Here is a 21137-nt window from a genome sequence, read left to right on the forward strand (position 1 = left end):
TGAACCACAGGGAAGAAATAAGATAAATACAAAACAGAAATATCTCCTGTTCAAGGGCAAGGAGACTCGCTCACATTAGAGAAAAGTTCCTAGAGATCTTATCTGCGAGTTTCCCCATCTGAAAATGAGGAGGTTGGCGTGCTATTGACATTTAAGGTTCTTTCTGTCTGCAAGACTCGGGAAGGCATGATTCAGACTGTGATGTGATGGTGTCAGAGGTGAGCACAGGAGAAAGAGGAAGTAATCCCCAGAATGCCACGGCCGAGCATCCATCGGAGATATAGCCAAGCAGCTTGAGCAGAGACTAATGCAGGGCTCAGTCTCATGAATTGTGACATCATGACCTGAGCCAAAATCAAGAGTTGGAGAACTGAGCCACCCAGGCATCCCGTTGCCCACTTTTCAAATTAAGTTTCCAATCTGAAAACATGCCTCTTCCTATTTTTATTTGAACTTGTTTGGTTAGTGCAAATCAAGTTAAACTAAGCAGAAACAAACCGACAAAGTACCTTCTGAAGCTTCCACATACGGCAGGTACAATAGGTTGTCCTCATAACTTCTGGATTCTTGCATAGCTGAGTTGGCTTGCCAGATTTGTTCAGAGGACCACGGTCTGGGATCTCTGGGATTGCTACATAGTCACGTCTCCTTTATATACAGCAAAACCTTGGATTGCGAGTAACTTATTCTGCGAGTGTTCTGCGAGACGAGCAGACATTTCCAATAAATTTTAACTTGGTAAACGAGCGATGTCTTGCAATGTGAAGAGTAAATGATGCCGAACGTCACATGATCACAACTGAGCCAAAGGTCCTTGAAATGCACTTAGATATACAAGTGCCCTGGATTACAAGAATGTTTCCGGAACGAATTGGGCTCAGAAGCCAAGGTTTTGCCGTCCTTCACTCTGGATGTTGTTGTTTGTACTTCAGAGTGTATAAGCAACTGGATGGCTGGGCGCACATTTTAAAGCAAGTGAGTTTTTTCAAAAAAAGGTCAAACACAAAACCAATCAAGGCATGTTATATACCAGCTTGTTTAGTTTTGAGGCTATGTTGGTGGGATGATAGATATATGCTGCATTACCTACCCCTTACTCTCTAGCTTCTAGTTCTAGCTCCTGCCCTCATTTGCCTGGGGAGCCATCTCTTCTCCACAATCAGTTCTTGGGGCTCTGGTGGGGATGCCTCCATTATGCTTCCTTGACCATGGCGACTGGTCCAGAGCTTAGCGAGCAGTCCGTCAGAGCCAATCAAAGCTTGTAGCACTTAGAATGAAGTTTGGAAAGACATCCAAAATGAGAGTGGCTTCAATAAAAGGCATTTTATTTCCGCCTCATGGATAAGTCCAGAGGTAGACTGTTTTAGGACAGATACGCTAGCTCTGTTCCAGACTTTTTTTTTTTTTGGAAGAAATTGACATGCTGATTCTGACATTTACATAGATGTGCAAAGAGCCTAGAATAGCCAACATTTTATAGAAGAATACAGTGAGAAAACTTTCAGCACTTTATTTCAAGACTTATTGTAAAATTATAACAATTAAGCAGTGCTGTATGGCATAAGGAGGACAAATAGGCTAATGAAACAAAATATAGTCCAGAAACAGCCCCACTCATACATAGTCAGTCAGTTTTCAACAGGGACACAGAACAATTTAGTGAAAAAAAAGGGAGGTGTTTTCCATAAATGGTTCTGGAACAATTGAGATGGGAAAATGAAAAATATGGTACCTATGTTATAGCATATACAAACTATAGTTCCAGACAGACGATGTAAAGTGTAAGCAATAATTATATTCTTTAAGAATATGGGGTAGGCAAATATTTCTCAGAATATAAAGGCATTTTAAAAAAAGATAAAAATCTGGGGTGCCTGGATGGCTCAGTCGGTTAAGCCTCTGACCTCAGCTCAGGTCAGGATCTCACAGTTTGTGAGTTGGAGCCCCCATCGGGCTCTGTGCTGACAGCTCGGAACCTGGAGCCTGCCTCGGATTCTGTGTCTCCCTCCCCCCCACTCAAGAAAAAATAAACATTAAAATAAATAAATAAAGATAAAAATTAAATAGAAAAAGATAAACTGCTTCATCAAAATACTAGTTTTATTTAATAAAAGGCATTATTAAGAAAATGAATGAGGGGCACCTGGGTGGCTCAGTTGGTTGGGCGTCCGACTTCGGCTCAGGTCATGATCTCACGGTCCGTGAGTTCAAGCCCCTCGTTGGGCTCTGTGCTGACTGGCTCGGAGCCTGGAGCCTGTTTCAGATTCTGTGTCTCCCTCTCTCTCTCTGACCCTCCCCTGTTCATGCTCTGTCTCTCTCTGTCTCAAAAATAAATTTAAAAAACGTTAAAAAATTAAAAAAAAAAAGAAAATGAATGGTATTTTAAAAAAAGAAATGAATGGGATTTGTTTTTGTCTCCATTTCACAGAACTTTAATATAATTTGGATTCTTTAGTATTTAGTAAAATGTATAGTTTTTTGAACCTTGCTTAGAAAGAAAGGTACTGGGGTGCCTGGGTGGCTCAGTCAGTTAAGAGTCTGACTTCAGCTCAGGTCATGATCTCATGGTTCTTTGTGAGTTCGAGCCCTGCATCGGGCTCTGTGCTGACAGCTCGGAGCCTGGAGCCTGCATTAGATTCTGTGTCTCCCTCTCTTCTGCCCCTCCCCTGCTCATGCTCTGTCCCTCTCTCAAAAATAAATATTTAAAAAAAGAAAAAAGAAAAGAAAGATATTTTTCAACTTGCTTTTTTTCTCCCTAAAACTTCCTTTACCTTCTTTGTCGCTATCAAGCACCTACATAACTCTGTGCCTTTTACCTCTCAAACCCCAGATTTGCTAACTTCAGTATCATCAGAATATTATTTGCCTTTCTACATGTACGAAGTCTTAGAGCCAATTCATTCCATCTATGCAATTACCCCTTTGTCTATAAAGATCTCCACTGGGATTTCCCTGGAAATATTTCAGTGATAGCTTCATTTTGCAGACAAAGGAAATGGAGAGAATAAAACATTTCCTGGAAATTTGACAGTCTTGGCGTTGAAAAGTTAAGCACTGTAAATTTAACAGATGCAAACAAATTAGTCCCCCTAATACTAATGTCAGAGCATCCCCTGAATTCCTATGTGATCGCAGCTCCAGAGACAGGCTCTCTAGAAAGCCTTCCCCATCCTGAGTTCCTTCTTTGTAATACCCGAATATTACCAGTTAAGCCTGCACGAAGATTATTTTATTCGTAGCTTTCTAAAATGGGGTCTGGGTGCATGTGTGTCTGTGTGTGTATTTAGTATACTTTGCGCCTATGTATTCTTCCTCACCACAATCTCTTAAAATTCTTAAAATTAAAAAAAAAATTCCTTAAACTCATTTTTGCTGATTAAAACCTGATATTGTTAAAAGAGAGGCTAGGGGAACAGTGGCCGAGGGAAGAGAATGGCTTATCTCCCACAGGTTCTGTGCACATAGGTGTCAATGTTTCCTTCGTTAAAGATTTTTTGTTCAAAAAAATTTTCTTTATGTTTTATTTATTTTTGAGAGCAAGAGAGACAGAGCACGAGTGGGGAGGGGCAGAGGGAGAGAGGGAGACCCAGAATCCGAAGCAGGCTCCAGGCTCCGAGCGGTCAGCCCAGAGCCCGATGCGGGGCTCGAGCTCACAGGCCCCGAGATCACGACCTAACCGACTGAGCCACGCAGGTGCCTCTAAAGATTTTTATTTTTAGATAATCTCTACGCCCAATGTGGGGTTCGAACTCACGACTCCAAGATCGAAGGTCGCATGTTCCACTGACTGAGCCAGCCACCTTCATGGTGTCTACCTTTCTAATACGTGTCTGGTGGGGCTGATACGCCACTTTGCATTTGCAGACGGGGCTGTGTTTTATGAAGGATATTCACAGACATGGCATTACGTAATCCCAGACAATACGGGAACTCTGCTAGCGTATAATGTCTCCTGGTTTTACGAAATCCTTTCCCAGCGTGAGTCCTTCAAAAGACTGTGGTTGCCGAAGCTCCCCAGGGAGGAGTTACACTGCCTCCCCCCACCCCCGCCCCCCAACCTCCAACGACGTGATTCCAATGGTGTTTTATCTTCACGAAGTTCCATGGATTCTTCATGAATTTGTGACCACCCCGGGTCGTGAGGTTGTCCAGAATGCATGCACACCTCTCCCGCCACCCATCCTGTGCAACGTTCCGGGACTGATATGCTGCCAGAGCAGTCCGGAGGGACACGTCTTTCTTTCCTCTGTCCCAGTACAAACAGACCGGGGCGTGTGTCCTAAGCCTTGCAGATAGGTGGGAGCAGGTGTAAGACCATCCTCGCCAGATACTTCTGGCCGGGAGATTCCTTTTTACTGAGTTTATTTATTGATTTTGAGGGAGGGAGCGTGAACACGAAAACAAGGGAGGGGGCAGACGGAGAGGGAGCGAGAGAGAGTCCCAAGCAGGGGTCAAACTCCTGCACTGTGAGCTCACGACCTGAGCCGAAATCAAGAGTGGGGCGCTCAATGGACCGAGCCACCCAGGTGTCCCTACCCTGCAGACCCCTATAGTGAGGGTGGCCTTGAGGGGCTTGCCTCCACCCTCAAGAGTCGCCTCTGTTCCCATCTGCTCCCAAACCTGGTTCTATAGCCTTCCTGTTCCTAATCTCCTTCCAACAGATTTTCTTCGCTTGACATTGGCCGGCGTCATTTTTCTGTTGTCTCCCCTCAAAGCGCCCCTCTGTGTAAGTTCTCTTTTGGAAACGTCATCAGACGTTGTTTGCCAAAGTGGTTTGCAAGTGGGAGCGGGTGCAGATTTCGGTAACAATACCTTGATTCCCTCGAGCAGAAAGGAGGAAGCTGCCGGAGGACAGGACTTGATAGAACTTTGGCCCAAATAACACAACTCCTATGTTTCCATTTTCTGAGGTCTCCTACCAGTCACAGAGATGAACCAGGCTGTATGCACACGTGAACACCGAATTTTGTTTGACATTAAACTGTGCACGAAGCTGACCATTTCCCAAACGAACTAGGTGGTACTCATGCCTAGGATTTTCCAGGCATCAAGGGTTATGCTAAACATTGTCTGTGCATTATCTCATTTAATTCTGAAAAAGATTTGATGAGATAAGCACCATTATTGTCCTCATTTTACTGATGAACCAATAAAGTTAAGTCGCCGGTACATGGCCGAGCCAGCATCCAAACTGAGGGACTGAGTCACATCGCATACCAACCACTCTGTGCTAATATAATAATTATGTGCTGCATCCCAAGGCCTATTTTCCGATTACACAGATTGTGGAAATAGATAATTTTTATTCTTCATGTTTATTCTTAGCTCCAACCACACATCTAATTAATAGATTTCATATTTATTTTATTTGTTTATAAAAATATGCTTCGCTTTTATGATGAAGTGGCTAAGTGTCAGGGACTATAACTTACTTAATTACGTATTGCTTAATTGGTGTAATAGTTAATTACACGGAGTTAATTTTTAAAATTAAGTCATTGTATTATATAACATGTTACTCTGCTGATGTCGATCATATTTCTCTGTTAACTTTGAAACTTTGACTCAAGCATTATTAGATGTATCAATAGTTCATTTTAATACTAAATTAGTATACGTTAGCAGTAAGATTATAGACCCACACGGTGTCATCTATTAAAACCATTTATTTGCACAATATGCAACAAATATTAAAGATGAAAAAAAGCCTGCACGTAACTGCCAAAAGTCAGTCTCAATGTTGAGATCAGTTGGGACATTTTATTTACTTTTGGCATTTCTTAGTCTTAGTATTCTCTCCTGTCATTTAAATAGAAACAATTCTAGGTTGAAAACCTACTGAGAGAAAATGACTTAACTATGTTGTCACATTCTCTAGGACAGGGTCACTGCTTTATATTCTTCGCGCGGAATAGCTCCCGGCACAATACATGTTTGTAGAATTTGAATTTTGAATTTAAGTGAAATGATGCTGAAAATTTTACATTAGCTACAGCCATCCATCTGAATTTAAGCCAACAGTTGCTATCTTGCATAGGGGAATCCTTAATGAGGTTTCTGGTGAGATTATTTTGGTGACAGTACAAAATGAAACATTTCTTCTCCTTTGAGTTTTCTGTTTCAGTCATGCGTGGCTTAGTCTTTAGGCTAGGGTCTCTGACTCCGGTGAAAATTAGAACATTCGTGATCGTTAAGATTTCTGAGACTTTATGGGATAAGAAATTAATACATTCCACTCTATCACCTATTTTCGTAAGGATAAAGAAACTGAAGCCCAGAGAGGTAGAACGATTTATTAATGTCACACAGCTCCTAGTACTAGAAGTGCCTTTTCAGTGTAGTGACTCTGGGTCTCAGTTCAGTATTGCTTCTACGGCACCTGTCACCGAACATCGCATTACGTGATTAGAAATGAGTTGTAACCCATTACTGAGCTTAACGCTTCCCTACCAGTGTCTCAGTTTCGATCCTTATTCAATGTACGGGATGCATCACGAAAACAAAATGTTCTAGGTGGCCACTTCAAGATAAGAATTTCCTATGAAGTGTTTAAAACACTTCCAACACTCAGAATGAGGAGAGTTTAGTACTCCACTGCCGTGGAATTGTAAGTTGAGACAACCTTACCGGAGAGAGTTTAGCAAGAGATATCTACAACCTTTTATTTATTTTTTTAATATAATTTTTGTCAAATTGGCTTCCGTAGAGATATCTGCAACCTTAAAAAGCATATTCCCTTTGGGGCGCGTGGGTGGCTCAGTCGGTTAAGTGTCCGACTTCAGCTCAGGTCATGATCTCACTGTTCGTGAGATCCAGCCCGGCATCAGGCTCTGGGCTGACAGTGCGGAGCCTGCTTGGGATTCTCTCTCTCTCTCTGCCTCTCTCCAACTTGCACTCTCTCTCTCTCAAAAAAAAAAAAGAAAAAGCATATTCCCTTCAATCTAGCGGTTCCTTGCTAAGATGTTATCCAAAGGAAACAGATCTGGCAAATGCACTGACATGAACGGGTGTGCACGTGTGCCCACACGCAATCCTCATAGCACTGTTTAAAAGGAAAAGTTGAAAAAAAAAGTAAATAAAAATAAATAAATGAATAAAAGGAAAAGATGAAAGCACGCGCATGTCCGTCAGTGGGGGTTGGTTCTGGTACATACTTACCAGAGATGTGCAAAGAAAATGCAGCCTTTCTGTTTCGTGGTACTTAATTGGATGCTTCTATGAGGACCGACCTTCTTGGAGGGTAATAGTGGGGTTGGTGGTGGGTGCTTGAACTTTCAATGTGCCGCTTAGTGAAATACAAGCTTCTCTGCTTTCAACTGTCTGCAAAACTGTCTCTTCGGGGCCAATGCACAGTGTTTTGGGTTTCTTTCCTTCCCTGCTGCTTTTTCCTGTGGTCGTCAGGGAGGAGGAAGAGCTTGGCTTTATGTGGCCTCTCCTGTGCTCTTACTGGTCTCTGCTCCCATCTGGCCTTTTTCGAGTAGTTATGTTCTTGGATTCACTGTGGGAGTGTACAGTCAGACATTTCTTCTTGGTCTCAGAACGTGACCACAATGGATTCTCCCCACTCTCCCCTTCTTTGCTGGTGAGCATGCTGGGAATGTGGCTATCCAGCCAGAGACTAAATTCCCCAGTGGCTCTTTGTAGGGAAATGTGCCCGTGTAAGTGACAGAGTAGGACAGAAGTGATATATGCCACTTCATTGGTTGGTCCTTAAAACATTGTGTGCACACTCTCCTGAGTTTTCTTTCCTCTGTTATTACCGTAATTACTGGGACCCAGCTTTGGCCCAGCAGCCAGCCTCCCTGCTCAAGACTGTTATGGTGGAGAGAAATAAATATCTTCATTTTTAAAAAATGTTTATTTCCTTATTTTGAGAGCGAGAGTGAGTGCAAATGCAAGCACATGAACTGTGAGATCATGACCTGAGCCGAAATCAGGCAGTGATTCTTTCTGAATCTGTGATAGCTTTCTGAGAAAGAGTGAATGGAAGGAAAATTTTAGAGACACATCTGAGTGTATCTTTATTTTAGCCTTTAGTTTTATACTTAGTTTGGCTGGGTATAGAAATCTAAGTTAGAGATCATTTGACTTTGAAATTTTGAAAAATTTTGCCCCAGAGAATAAACTTCCAGTCCTTTGTATCTAAGGTGAGGGTGGGCTATTTCTTGGGTATGTGATCTTAAAAGAAGATCTAGATATTCGACTTGTTCTTCAGCAGATTAAAAAAATTTTTTTTTCTTTATTTTACTGTCCCAATCTCTCCTTCCCCTCTCACTATAGGTTTTAGACATATTTGGTGCCATGCATATTTGCATCCTTGGAGATTATTTTATGTAATTCATATCTGTTCACAGATTCCTTCATGGTTGGCTTATGGTTCAGTTTTCTGGGATCTGCTAATTCAGTGACCAGCCTTTCACCCGCTTTATAGATTCCAAACTTTGATTGCTTTAATATTATCTTTCATTCTCCCTATCCTTGTAGACTTATGTCTTTAAAAAAAAAAATCCTTTTCTAGTATTTCGTGGGTTGGAGAAAAGAGAAATGAGTGAAAGCATCATGTATAATACTTGATTAAGAATTTGGAATAGTTCATTATTTTCCTTTAGATTTCTACTGTATTCTAATTGTGAATATTTTATTGTTCAACTGTAGAGTTAAAAGCGTATTTAGGAGCACTTGGCTGGCTCCGTTTGTAGAACATGCTTTTTTTTTTTTTTAATTTTTTTTTCAACGTTTATTTATTTTTTTTTGGGACAGAGAGAGACAGAGCATGAACCGGGAAGGGGCAGAGAGAGAGGGAGACACAGAATTGGAAACAGGCTCCAGGCTCTGAGCCATCAGCCCAGAGCCCGACGCGGGGCTCGAACTCCCGGACCGCGAGATCGTGACCTGGCTGAAGTCGGACGCTTAACCGACTGCGCCACCCAGGCGCCCCAGAACATGCAATTTTTGATCTCAGGGTTGTGAGTTTGAGCCCCATCTTGGGTGTAGGGATTACTTAAAATTAAAATCTAAAAATAAGCATATTCAGGGGCACCTGGGTGGCTCAGTTGGTTAAGTGTCCAACTCTTGATCATGACCAAGTTCAGGTCATGATTCCAGGGTCTTGCAGCTCAGAGCCAGCTTGGGATTCTCTTTCTCCCTCTCTCTCAGCCCCTACTCTGCTCACATGCACACTTTCTCTCTCAAAATAAATAAATAAACTTAAAAAAAAGCATATTCAAAATGTTTTTAAAGCTTATTTATTTATTTTGAAAGAGAGAGAGAGAGTGTGTGTGTGCCCACGAGCAAGGGAGAGTCAGAAAGAGAGAGGGAGAGAGAGAGAATCCCCAGCCGGTTCTGTGCTGTCAGTGCAGAGCTCAACTTGGGGCTCGATCCCAGGAACTGTGAGATCATGACCTGAGCCGAAATCAAGAGTCGGACACTTAACTCGCTGAGCCATTCAGGTGCCCCTCAAAAACCATTTTCTTTTTTTTAAAATTAATTAATTAATTAATTAATTAATTCATTTATTTTGAGAGAGAGGGGAGAGAGAGAGAGAGAGAGAGAACCTGAGCAGGGGAGGGACATAGAGAGGGAGACAGAATCTCAAGCAGACTCTGCACCATCAGCACAGAGCCCGATGTGGAGCTCGAACTTACAAACCATGAGATCATCACCTGAGCCGAAATCAAGGGTCAGATGCTTAACCGACTGAGCTGCCCAGGCACCCCAAACATTTTCTTAATGAAAAAACAGGGAGTGCAAACTGGTGCAGCCACTCTGGAAAACAGTATGGAGATTCCTCAAAAAACTAAAAATAGAACTACCCTACGACCCAGCAATGGCACTACTAAGCATTTATCCCTGGGTTACAGGTGTGCTGTTTTGAAGGGACACATGCACCCCCATGTTTATAGCAGCACTATCCACAATAGCCAAAGTATAGAAAGAGCCCAAATGTCCATTGAGGGATGAATGGATAAAGAAGACATGATAATATATATACGTATGTATATGTATATGTATATGTATATGTATATGTATGTATACATACATAATATATGTACATATATTATCACATCTTTTTTATCCATTCATCCCTCCATCCATTCATCCCATCCATTTATATATATATTATATAATTATATATAATATATAATAATATATAATATATTAATATATATTAATATAACATTAATATATAATAATATAATAATAATTATATATATATAATGGAGTTTACTCAACAATCGAAAAGAATGAAATCTTGCCATTTGCAACTACGTGGATGGAACTGGAGGGTATTATGCTAAGTGAAATTAGTCAGAGAAAGGGAAAAGTCATATGACTTCACTCATATGAGGACTTTGAGAGACAAAACAGATGAACATAAGGGAAGGGAAACAAAAAGAATATAAACACAGGGAGGGGGACAAAGCAGAAGGGACTCCTAAATATGGAGAATAAACTGAGGGTTGCGGGAGGGGGTGTGGGAGGGGGGATGGGCTACATGGGGAAGGGGCACTAAGGAATCCACTCCTGAAATCATTGTTGCACTAGATGTTAACTCATTGGGATGTAAATTAAAAAAATAAGAATAAAATTTAAAAAAAAGAAAAAAGAAAAAGAAAAAACGAAACTACTTGACAGCATAAACTTTGTAGCTCATGAGATGTTCACTTTCTCACGTGCCGTTTTCGTTTTTCCATTTTCTGGTTGAGATAAGAGAACTTGGGGAACCACTGCATCACTGAAAAGCAGGCATCTTGAATGTTTCATGAAGAACCATGTTTTATTCTTGGAGTCCCGGGGAATACTCTTTTGGTCGCGTGATGTATCTGAATGACTCATGCCATCCTCTCTCATTCTCTCTTTTATGATCAAGACACGGGAATTTGCAAAAATAGACGGGACTGGGGTCGCTGTCCTGGATTGTGGCACCAAGCGACGTAAGAATTTGGGGTGCCATAACCACATCCTGGCCTGAGAAGTAACCCTAACTTCTCGACCGAAATAATGCATTCTGGACGCAACACGCCTGCCTTGTTCTTCAGGAGTCAAAGAACCTTCTCCAGAGACAACCCAGCGTATGGAACCTCATCAAGCAAGAGCCTGTGTGGTTCTCCCCGTCTGAAATGATCGCCAGTTTTCTTGGTGACAAATGCATCTGTGGGATGGTTTCGGGAGTCTACAATTTTGGGGCGGGAGGAGATGTGGAGAATGTCCACTCGCTGCCTTTTGAAGGCTGAGGTAATACCCACCACAGGAATGCCAAGACATTTTATGGGCAGAGATTAAAGGCTTCCAGTGTCATTAAAACCCTGGACACAGTCAGGAAGACGTAGTCTCTGGGGACCACATATTCCCCTCTCCAGACTGCCATTCCCTCTTCCCCATGTGGGGCTCGAACTCATGACCCTGAGATCCAGAGTCACGTGCTCTTCCGGCTGAGCCAGCCAGGCGCCCCTCTACTAAGTGTTCTAAGGAAAAGATAAGAGTGTCCACGGTTACCACCTTGGAAATCACACGCATTTTAATTAGGGCTTCGAGATCTCACAGCCTTCATTTTCTCATCCGTCCAATGGAGCTAACACCGCCTACAGCGGAGAGCTGTTTAAATAGTTGGAATAAACGAAAAAGCCGACCGCGATGCCTGGTAGTTGCCACTCTGGTGAAAGGAGAAATTTTATGGCAGGGATTATACCTGCCCTCCCTCCTGAATCTGGGCTTCTGCCTGCCTGCGGGGCTATCTGCCATTGCAGAGAAACTTATCAACCAGCTTTGGGATGGGTCTATTGATGGAAATCTTAAAAATACTTCAGGATTTCCGAGCTGCTCTTGGAAATACGTGTTTATTGGGGCGCCTGGGTGGCTCAGTTGGTTAAGTGGCCGACTTTGGCTCGGATCATGATCTCACGGCTCTCGAGTTCGAGCCCCGTGTCGGGCTCTGAGCTGACAGCTCAGAGCCTGGAGCCTGCTTGGGATTCTGTGTCTCCCTCTCTCTCTGCCCCTTCCCCTCCGCCCCCCCCCCCAGAAAAACATTAAAAAAAAATTTATTTAAGAAAATATGTGTTTATTAACTAGCTTAGTGGAATAAAACCTCTTTTTATCGCAGGCACGGTGGAATCCCGGTGGACAAGAGTGCTGGTCCAAGTTTGGCTGATCAAATGCAAAAGTAAACATTCTAAGTGGCTTTAGACTCTTTCCATTGTATTTTTCCCAGGCATAGGGAAACCAATGAAATAAATCAAGCCCGTGATCTCAAGGAAAATAAGTAAAAAGAGAAGCCAAAAAAAAAAAAAAAAAAGATTACTCATAAGGGTTATTTTATTTCCTCCAAAGGTGTCTCCCGACATTTACAGGGAGTAGATAGGGTCCTACAGTGCCTGCAAGAGATTGAATGTGTGTGTCCTCCCAAAATTCAAGTGCTGACATTCTAACCCCAGTATGGTCGTACCAGGAGGGGGATCGGGTCACGAGGGGGGGGAGCCCCCGTGGGTGGGGTTAGTGCTCTAATAAAAGAGGCCCCAGAGAGCTCCCTCACCCCTTGGGCCGAGTGAGGATACAACCCAGCCATTTCTGAACAAGGAATTCGGCTGTCACCACACGCTGAATTTGCCAGTGCCTTGATATGTACTTCTCAGCTTCCAGAGCTGTGAGAAATACATTTCTGTTGTTTACAAGCCACTCAACCTGTGGGATTCTGGTAGAGCAGTCTGAATGCACCAAGGAAACACCCAAAGGTAGAGCCTACGCCTACGGCAACATTTCCAACCATCTTTCCAGCACGGGGGCCTTAATTTTATTTTTTTATATTCTAACCGCTTGGAAAATCAGTTCTAGATGACAGCCACCTTGGAAATCACCATTTCGTTGCTATGTTTAAGGAAACAAATGGTCTAATCGCTAAATGATGCAAGCTATTTGGGAATTCTTCTTGTCTTTCAGAATTTGACCCAGTTTACCTTGGCCCGTTGACACATGAGGCAAGGAGACTTTACATTGGACGCAGAGGAAGAAGGAGACTACAATGACAAGGCTCTGTTCTCTCGTTTTCCGACAACATTTAAGAGTGTGGAGAAATGATCCTAGAGGGTAAATGAAAAAAAGTCAAGTTGAATAATATTTAGAACATGATTTCGATTTTGTCAGGAATCTGCATTTGTCTATGAGCATAGGACAAAAAGCTTAGTGTTTACGCTACAAAACGTCCACCATGGCTTTTGGGAATATTTTGCTCTTGGGACATTTTTTTGCGTGCATCATATTTTCCGTGAAGATCCTGTCTTCTCCTTAAAATGAAGGGAAAAAAAAGTTGTTGATAAGAGAATTTTATCTTTGGGTTTCTGCAGCTATCTCCAAACACATCATTTCTCCATTTAAGCTAGACCTGAATTTTTATGAAGTTAAAAACAAGTATTTTTACAGAGCGGTTACAGGTTGCCCCCGCTTTTATAAACTCTGTTTTTGAGTAACATCTACTCGATGAAATTATTTTTGGTTTCCTAAAATAAAGGCCAGCTAAACTCGTAGGAACATCCCAATGGATTACATAATGAACTTTGGTTTCTTTTCTTGTGGTGGCAATCAAAAACATTTTGGCCAAGTCGCAGCCAAGACCAAGGCTAAGGTGGAGTCATTTGTTCCCAGGACAGCAAACTAAGGCTTAATAGCAGTTTCAACCATCCAAGGGGTAGAATTTTAAGCTAATCAATCTGGAATTTTCTGGGCCGCACCCAGGAGCCATCACAGAGGATCTACCTAAGAAGACCCCCCCACCCTACCCTGACCTTCCTCCTCAGGGAAGGTGGACTCACGTGGACTAATCTTTTCTTTTGCAAAAACTTCCTCGCCCCATCCTCCTTCCTATAAAACCTTACATTTTGTACACATCCTTGGAGCTTCTCTGTATTTGCTAAATGGGGTTCTGGTCGATGGATTAATCACTTAATTAGGCCAATTAAACCCTCAAATTTATTTAGTTGAATTTTTGTAAGTTTTTAATTATTATTTTTAAATGTTTATTTATTTTTGAGAGAGAGACAGAGTGTGAGCAGGGGAGGGGCAGAGAGAGAGGGAGACATAGAATCTGAAGCAGGCTCCAGGCTCTGAGCTGTCAGCACAGAGCCCAACGTGGGGCTTGAACTCATGGACCTTGACCCTAACTGACTGAGCCACCGGGCGCCCTGAATTTTTGTTATTTAACAGACTTCTAGGATCAGTTTATGAGGCAGGGGAGATGATGGGACATTAAAGTTGGAATGACCATCTGGATCATTCCAGAAGAGAGGAAAGCTCAGAGAAGTTGCCTAAGGCCTCGGGGCAACTTGTCATTGGCTGACCAGCAGAGATAGTCTAGCATCTGTTACTCAAAACTGACTCTACCTTCTTCCACCGGTCCTGACATCCCTAAATCCCAGCGCATCAATTGATGGGCTTGTTTTCTGGGGGCTTTAGGTAAGTTGTGGTTGACTTTTTTTTCTTTTAATTTTTTTTTTTTACATTTATTTATTTTTGAGAGACAGAGACAGGCAGAGTATGAGCAGGGGAGGGGCAGAGAGAGAGAGAGACACACACAGAATCGGAAGCAGCCTCCAGGCTCTGAGCTGTCAGCACAGAGCCCGACGTGGGGCTTGAACTCACAAACCACGAGCTCATGACCTGAGCCGAAGTCAGATGCCTAACCGACTGAGCCACCCAGGCACCCCAACTGTGGTCGACTTTTTAAATTAAATTAAATTTTTAAAATTTTATTTATCTATTGAGAGAGAGGGAGAGAGAGAATCCCAAGCAGGTTTTGCAGTCAGTGCAGAGCATGATGTAGGGCTTGATCCCAGGAACCTGTGAGATCATAACCTGAGCCGAAATCAACACCCTGTGCCACCCAGGTGCCCCTGACTTTTGTCATTTTAGAATAGAAATCTTTCCTCAACAATCTTTTCTACATTTGAAATGCAAATCGATACTAACACACCCCCTCAGGGGGGATACTTAACGCTTGGGGGAGAACTTAAAATTTAAAAAAAAATTTTTTTAATGTTTTTATTTATTTTTGAGAGACAGAGTGTGAGTGAGGAGGGGCAGAGCGAGAGAGAGAGAGAGAGAGACACACACACACACAGAATCCCGAGCAGGCTCCAGGCTCCGAGCTGTCAGCACAGATCCCAATGCGGGGGCTCGAACCCACCAACCGTGAGATCGTGACCTGAGCTGAAGTCAGATGCCCAACCACAGGCGCCCCTAAAATTTTTTTTTTTAATGTTTATTCATTTGAGAGACAGAGAGACAAAGAATCCAAAACAGGCTCTGTGCTGCCAGTAGACAGCCTAGCCGGGACCCGAACTGACGAAGAACTCACAAACTGTGAGACCATGACCTGAGCCGAAGTCATCCTTAACCTACTGAGCCACCTAGGTGCCCCTGGCAGGGAGAACTTTGTGGACCTCCCTGACGCTAGAGGGAGGTCCTTACTTATGTATCCCAAGCACTGAGTACGGTAGTTCCAAGCTGGTGCTTTTCACTGTGAAAATGAGATTTTTAGTAACCTGTGCTATTTCAAGTTTCTTAAGGCTCAGTTTTATGAAAGTACCTCTGGCCCCAGCTCCAGAACTTCTGCCTTAGGGTTCAGTCCCGCCCCCCCCACCCCTCACAACTATAGGAACTTCAGTGGTTTAACGTCCCTGCTTATCCAAAGGTAAAGAGCTCGAGGATACGATGATACGATGATACGAGATGAAGGCATTTCGTTAAATGTGTTGCTTTCAAATGGATCCCTCTGGAATTTGAAGTCGAGCAGCTGAAGTATTATCATGCTTCCAAAATGGAACTCTCCTCCTCTCTCATCCAACTAACACACCCTTCCCCTTCTTTTGTTCCTGAATCCTTAACTCGGCGGTGACAAGAAGTTGCCATTTACTAATAGGTGCTCTTTGGGTAGTAGGGTGAACATCTTGAAGAACCAGATGGAAACTCAGTTGGAAAATCACAGGAACAATCTAAATGAGAAATAGCCGACTTGGGACAAGGACACAGAGAGCAGAAAGTAAACGGTGTCTGTGCAAAGTCTTATTAGACCGGCTAAATTCACGCCATCAACCCGCTTTCTTGGCAGTCGGGTGGGCCTCGAGGTCTCCCCTGGGGGCTGTGCACACCTGTTCCCTGGGGGGGGGAAGGGCGGTGGGGAGGCAGGCTGAAATCCTACCTCCCCGGCTGCCTGGGCTGTGCTTGCTGAGAGGGGTCACATTTTCCTAATTTGCACACAGCTATCAGAGGGATTTCGTGGTAAAGCTGGTCTAAATGTCAGCACAAACGGTCCTGAGTCAATATTGAGTCGCCAACAAAGAGCTGATATTCTTATAGATTAAGGCAGGACAGGAAACGCCTACATTACAGCAGGATTTAGGCCGGATTGGGAGGTTTTGAAGGAAAAGACAAACTGCTTTCTTTCTCCGATGGTTCTGGATCAGCAATCGCGCTGACGTTTAGTGGCCCCGTAGGCTTTTATGAGACCGTCGAGTCACTGCAACAGAAACTTCAAACGTCTCCATTTTTCCCGTTGGCGTAACTACACGCTAAACGGGGTCGGCTCCTTCGACAGGAGAGTGACACGTGTGGCTGGCAATTCGCTTATACAAAAACGCTGAGATTTAGTCATTCTGACATATCAGGACAAATGTATAAAATAGACAGTAAAATATATATAGATGCAATCGACACGGAATCTCACTTGGCCTTCGGGGGGTGGAGTCTGGAGGCACTGCCTTCTGACCGCTGGGCCCTACGGCGATGTGACTGTCCCTTGGCCTACTTACTCTCGGCCTCCAGTCTTTCAAAAGGGGTCCTTCATACAGTGGAGTTAGGAAGCTGGCAAAATAAGGTCAACTAAAAGTCAGAGTGATTATCTAGCACACCATAATAAAAGATCAAGAGTTCCTGCTTATTATCTTATTTTTCCTGTTTGCTTCACCAGGCGAAGGCCCAGTCTGGTTATGGATTAACACGGTGATCAATAGTAAGCCTGCTGTCTCTCTCTCGGCGGGGGAAAATGAACTCAAAATGCAGTCAAAGTCTTATTGATCAAGGATATAGGTCTCACTTTCATTACCTCTGTCTCCTGATAACCCACAAATAATGTGATGAGCTGCTAATCTCTCTGATTTTCAATGGACCCTTCACCCCTCCTGTCTGCACAGAGTAGCTTTTATTTTCATCTTTCTACCCACTCTGTTTAAGTCACGTAGCACTAACTCTCACTCTCTTACCGCCAGCCCTGGTCAATCAGAGCGAATGGTATCACTCTTCACTGGGGATGGCGGCTCTGGTGAGTTCAAGACAGAGTCCCCAAACATGGCCAGGAAATCAAGGCTCCTTCTTACGGGGACAGAGGGATGTGGCGTCTTCCTGGTGAAGGGGCGCTTGTATTGGTAGTAACCTTCTCAGGACCCGCCCTGCTTCTGCCATGGGAGCCCCCACGTTACAAATGCAAGAGGTCAAATCTCTTCTTTCTTTCTTTCTTTCTTTCTTTCTTTCTTTCTTTCTTTTTTTCTTTCTTTTCTTTTCTTTTCTTTTCTTTCTCTTTCGTAATCTTTATGTGGGGCTTGAACTCACAACCCCGAGATTAAAAATCTTAGGCTCTCCTGGCCGAGTCAGCCGGGCTTCTTTGGTCAAATCTCTTGTATGGCTAATCCTACCTTGGCTTCTGCTTCTCAGTAGATCTGAACTACTGCAGGAGAGCCTTTTACCAGTGGGAGTATTGGCTCTCAAGGTAGTCATGGGCTGTGATGCCAGGAGACGAATGTCCCCTCATCTTTGGTGCCTTAATGACCTCAGCAAGTTTCTGTTACATGGCTGTAGAAAATACCCTGGGAGAAACCTAGAAGATTGAGGGTATTTCAGATATGGTATTGTGTTGGTTTCGTTCATCGAAGGCCGTGTGGTGTGACAAAACCAAGGTGACTGTGGAGTCCAAAGCCCGACTCTGACAGTTCTGGTTCTCCACCCCCTCAGATAGGGAAATGAAGGGGTTGTGCTTGGCAATATTAGATCACTTCACTTTCGCCTAGAAAACTCTCATCTGCTTGAAGTTACGAGACGAAATCAGAACCCAATGAGACTCTCAGGGAAACAGCTATTTTTAGAAGCTGAGTTTTTATTATTTTTATTTTTTGATTTGTTGATAACTCATCATGACTTTATGACTTTTGGGGGAGGGACCTACAAGTTATTACTTTATTCATTTATTTTAAAATTTTATTCTAGAGAGAAGGAAAGAGAGCAAGTGGGGGAGGGGGCAGACGGGGAGAGAGAGAGAGAGAGAGAGAGAGAGAGAATCTTAAGCAGGCTTCCTGCTCAGCATGGAGCCTGACTCAGGGCTCTATCCCACGATACTGGGATCATGACCTGAGCCGAAATCAAGAGGCAGACATCTAACTGACTGAGCCACCCAGGCACCCTTATTATTTTCTTAAAAGCCAAGTGAAAAAAGAAAAAAAAGCCAACTTCTGTAATATGTCATGTCAATCACATCGGTTAGGTATCAAGGTGGTAAGAGATCCTCAAATAAAATGATTATCAGGGGCTCCTGGGTGGTTCAGTCGGTTGAGTGTCCAACTCTTGATTTCGGCTCAGGTCATGATCTCATGGTCGGTAGATGGAACCCCCCTTTGGGCTCTGCACTGAGTGTGGAGCCTGCTTGAGATTCTCCTCTCTCTCTCTCTCTCTCTCTCTCTTTCTCAATCCTCTCCTGCCTCAAATAAACAAATACAATTAAATGGTTGGCAACCATGAGTACCAGAAAGACTGTACTGAAATTCATGATTTCCTCGGTCCGACAGTTGGAGTTGAATAAGCCAGCAAAGTTGCCTTGCCTCTCCGACATAAAACCAGTGAATGCTCACTTAACTGAACCGCTTTTGCGAGGACAGTTGTAGCATTCTCAGCTGCCAGTCTGAGGAAAACAAATGGCACGGACGGGAATAAGAAAGTCCTCTCTTTCTTGGAGAAAACACCCAGCGACCAACAGCAACTCAACTACTAAAATCATCCGCTTTCGTTTTCAGCCCCTAGGGACTGAGTGGTGTTTTCTTGCTTCGGTCCAAACAATTTGTACACCTGTTGAAGAGAAAATAAAATCTGACGGCGGTACAAAGTCCGGGGGATTAAAGCGATTTGCGCTGAGCTCTTAAAGCCGAGATAATTGCGGGTCTCGGTTTCTTCTTTTGTTCTGCAGAACGGCATCTGAAATTTGACAAGCTAGTCCTCTCCCCACACCCCCTTTTTTTTTTGTTGCAAGGGACCGGGTGGAGATTTCACCAGATCTCTCCCTTTCTGCGAGGCTGCGTCTTCCTTGGAATGCTCTGGTCTCACCGGGCTTCGCGGCACGTGGTCAAGCAAGGCTGGCTTACTCGGCCGGTTTTGGAGCTACCATTGGGGGCGTGCTCTTTTACCTCGTTTCCCAATCCTGAGATCAGGGGTGCCTGGGTGGTTCTATCAGTTAAAAGCCTCGGACTCTTGGTTTCGGCTCAGGTCGCGAACTCACGGTTCACGGGTTCGAGCCCCGCATGGCGCTTTGGGCTGGCATCACAGAACGTGCTTGGGAGCCCCTCTCTGCCCCTCCCCTGCTCGTGCTCTGTCTCTCTCAAAGTAAATAAATAAATTAAAAAAAAAAAATAACCGAAGTCTGAGGTCAGAAATCCGGGAGGATGAGAGGGAAGAGAGGGCTGAAGCTGGTGAGGAAGCCTACACAGCTTTTCATAAATGTGGCCAAAGTGACTTCAGAGAGTCCCTTTGCCCTCCCAGGGTCTGTGTGTCATATACATTCAGGCTCTGATTTGCTATACTTCTCAAGCTGAACGTATGCTGCGGGATACCTTTGATGTTGCCATAATTGTGTGTGGGATCTTCAATCATGATGTCATCAAATTTTATTAAACTTAATATGGATAAAACCAAGACATTATTGATTAGTTCTGCCAGGCAAACCTCCCAGGCTTCCTCTTAGAGTGGTTTTCTTCCGGGGAAGCTGTCTTTATCCTTTCGATAATACTCATGCCCTCAGAGCCACTGTGGCTTCTGAGTTTTCTTTTGAAGCCCACATCAATCATATAATTAAGACGTCTTAATACAACTACAGCAATCCCGCCATATTGCGAGGCACGCTCTCTGGTCGGCTGCTGAAATTTTAATTCATGCCCCTCTTTCATGTGGGTGTAATTACTGCTGTTCTTTGTTTAGGGTTTTTTGTGTGTGTGTGTGTGGCGTATTTTCCGTTGATCCAGATTTAACCAGCTAGACCCCTATTTGGATCTCAACTTTTCTACCTTAGTGATAAGATTAATTTGGTTCCCACAAAGTAAGCCATATTCTCTTTTCCCATCTTCTCTGCCACACTCTCCATAAAGGCTGTCTGATGGTGTCCAAGCGACGCTTAAACATTCAGCTGGAGAAATGTAGAATTCACACAGCCTTCCAGATGCCCCAGATGACCAGATGTTTGATATCATGGCCAAGCAGCCAGATCGCTGACTTCTTAAAGCACTCATTCTTCGCCTGGGTGTTCTGGTATTAGGCAAATGCATGAAATTTCCAATTTCCGGTTTTCATGCCTCTGTCCTATTTTTTCTTCTTCTACCTTATTATCAAATCTTGTAGTCTCTTTATTTTTCTTCTTTAACTCCTTCTCTGCATTCATGTTGAGAGTCCAATCCTAACATCTAACATGGAAATGTGGACTGGAAAGCAGGGAGGGGCAGTGTGGGAAGCACAATTCTGGGGGGAAGATAAGAGATTTCTGATTTGCTGTCTTTCCACGGTATCAGACAAACAACTTTGGGTCTCAACCAGGTATCTACACTTCCCGAAAAGAACTAAACCCACTTTCAGATGAAAACATTGGCTCTCTCTGAAGAAAAAACAAAAACACCTTTGGTGTTTTTTTTTTTTTTTTGAATAGGGTTGGCCTCCTTCTCAACTTGAAAAAAAAGTCTCACTCTTAAAAGACAAGCAATGAAGATTAACAATTTTTCTTCCTGTCCAGTGTGTAAAGCATACAGTTTCCAGCTTAAATAAGATCAGGAAATATCTTCACTACAGGTTTCGTTAGAGGATTATTTCATGGGTTGTTGACCATGCGGCATCTGCTAGAGGTTTGTTCA

General features: G+C 43.4%; 1 long non-coding RNA gene across 1 annotated transcript in view; it reads left to right on the plus strand.

Moving 5' to 3' along the window:
* The window catches only part of LOC123582538, an 86345-nt gene extending 72383 nt beyond the window's left edge, over positions 1-13962 (plus strand). The window contains exon 3 of the long non-coding RNA XR_006704448.1: positions 12934-13962. This is a non-coding gene — a long non-coding RNA (uncharacterized LOC123582538). The remainder of the gene's footprint in view (positions 1-12933) is intronic.
* Positions 13963-21137: the final 7175 nt, after the last annotated feature.

Source organism: Leopardus geoffroyi, chromosome B3, assembly GCF_018350155.1.
Source record: "Leopardus geoffroyi isolate Oge1 chromosome B3, O.geoffroyi_Oge1_pat1.0, whole genome shotgun sequence".
NCBI classification, from domain to species: Eukaryota; Metazoa; Chordata; class Mammalia; order Carnivora; family Felidae; genus Leopardus; species Leopardus geoffroyi.